The 1943-nt window shown below is 35.5% G+C and overlaps 1 long non-coding RNA gene across 2 annotated transcripts; it reads right to left on the reverse strand.

The window, feature by feature from the left end:
• Positions 1-207: 207 nt before the first annotated feature.
• On the reverse strand, positions 208-1723 carry LOC139354462 (uncharacterized). Of its 2 annotated transcripts, XR_011605418.1 has the most exons (3): positions 575-1045; positions 429-508; positions 208-374 (listed from the first exon to the last, which is right to left on the reverse strand). It is a non-coding gene; the product is annotated as an uncharacterized lncRNA (long non-coding RNA). The 2 variants fall into 2 exon arrangements; XR_011605417.1 differs by having other exon boundaries at positions 429-1723.
• Between the last annotated feature and the right edge of the window lie 220 nt (positions 1724-1943).

Below are 1943 nucleotides of genomic sequence, written 5' to 3' on the forward strand. Positions count from 1 at the left end.
GAATCACTTGGGAAAATCAGAATTTTTCCTTGAGTTTTCACTTGTGAAATCACTTGCAAGGGACACGTCCCAAGTGAAACACTTGGGAAAATCAGAATTTTTCCTTGAGTTGTCACTTGTGAAATCACTTGCAAGGGACACGTCCCAAGTGAATCACTTGTGAAAATCAGAATTTTTCCTTGAGTTTTCAATTAAAAAAATATAGAATTTAATTCATTTCATTTTAATTCATTTTAATTATATGGTACTATTTAGATTTTCAAAAATTGTACAATTATTGTTTCTGTTTTTTTGCTTCGTAAGCTTATTTTTAACGTTAGACATCGCCGTTCTTAAACCTTTGTCCGGGTCCTCTGAATCCTTGGCCAACGCTCCTGAAAAAACATATGTTTAAAAAATGCGTTTTATTTGTTTAATTGTATATTTACCTTTTATAGCTTGTTGCAGAATTTTTATTGGCACAAAACATTTCGTCATCCACTTTCGGCTAACGGAACCCATTGAATACCTTCAAAATTTACGTACTTTAAACTAAGATCAATGCACAACATCTTAAACTTAATGTAGCACTTACCTGACTTTATTATATTAACTAAACGATTAAAGTAACTCTGCTGCGCACCATTAAAATTGATGCTTCCCTTTCAATCACTCAAACAGAATGCACCAAGTCTTCTCACCCCTTTACTAGATTTCTTTTGTTTTCTCTTCGCTGTTGGCGCGTGCCACTGCACCTATACCCTTTCTAAAGTAAAATATATCCGACTATATAGTTTTTACTTCTTGAGTAAAAAATACAATACGATTTTTTTTTAAATGTTAATACTTAAATGTTTTAAATACTTAAATCAATTTTAACGGACTAAATTTCTATAACTTAACTATAAAATTATATTGTAATAAGAATGTATAATAAGTAAATATAACATTATAAGTAAATTCAATTTACTAAATTTTACTATAATCAAATAGTTTACTTTTATAAAACAATATTAGTTGTTTTTTTCGATACACAATAATGCTCCTAAAATATTAGGGCATTCACATGTCGCTGCTCCACGGCTCCCCCCGCCTTGCCGCTTCTGCGGAGGCATTATTTCTTCGATCGAACATCTTCTCGATACCGGCCAGGCTTTAAATCATACACGATTTTCCATTTTTGGATCCGTCACCGTTCCATCCTCCCTTCTCACATCCCCCTCCATACCAAACATCAAAAAATTGAAAGAATACATTACTACAGTTCATCTCCGAATTTAGATATCGTAATTTAGCTTAAACAGCCGGGCCGAAGGACTTTAGCTTCCAGCGCCCCTTCTTTCTTTTTAAATATTAATTTTAGTATTATATACTAGCTTTAATTTGTTAAAATAAAATAAAATAAATAAAATAAAATATTAGGGCATTCACATGTCGCTTCTCCACGAAAATTTTTCCGCCGAAATATTAGTCGCTAGCCGAACATAACGAAGAGACGCAAAAAAAAATAACGGACCAGCCGAAATTTGTCTCTGCGAGCGCGGAGTGCAGGCAGATTATAAGACAAGAAAGAGAGGGAAATATCCGAATATCTGCCTCTCTTTGTTGCACGATCGTTTTCGTGGGCAGTCTTCTACGCTGCGCCGACTGCTCTGCTGACGTCAACAGCGGCACAGCGTTTTAGGCACAAAAAAAGCTTTTTGCCTTGAGCCATGTCACCGCGTCCCTACTGCAGAACTGAAGGGTACGTATGTGGGGTGCGAATAGCGGAATAACGTTGCGGGAATTGGAAAGACTTCGCGTATGTTTGTATGTCGGTGCGTTTGTTTGTCACCTGCACAACTCTACATTGCACAGTGGATCCGCTTGTATGGAAGAGCGGCCAAAAATACTAATAATGGTCATAACGTGCTGAAATTTATAACAATAATTTAGCAAATTTGTCTAAACATATAGCAACAAAA

This window comes from Drosophila suzukii (genome assembly GCF_043229965.1).
Source record: "Drosophila suzukii chromosome 2 unlocalized genomic scaffold, CBGP_Dsuzu_IsoJpt1.0 scf_2c, whole genome shotgun sequence".
NCBI classification, from domain to species: Eukaryota; Metazoa; Arthropoda; class Insecta; order Diptera; family Drosophilidae; genus Drosophila; species Drosophila suzukii.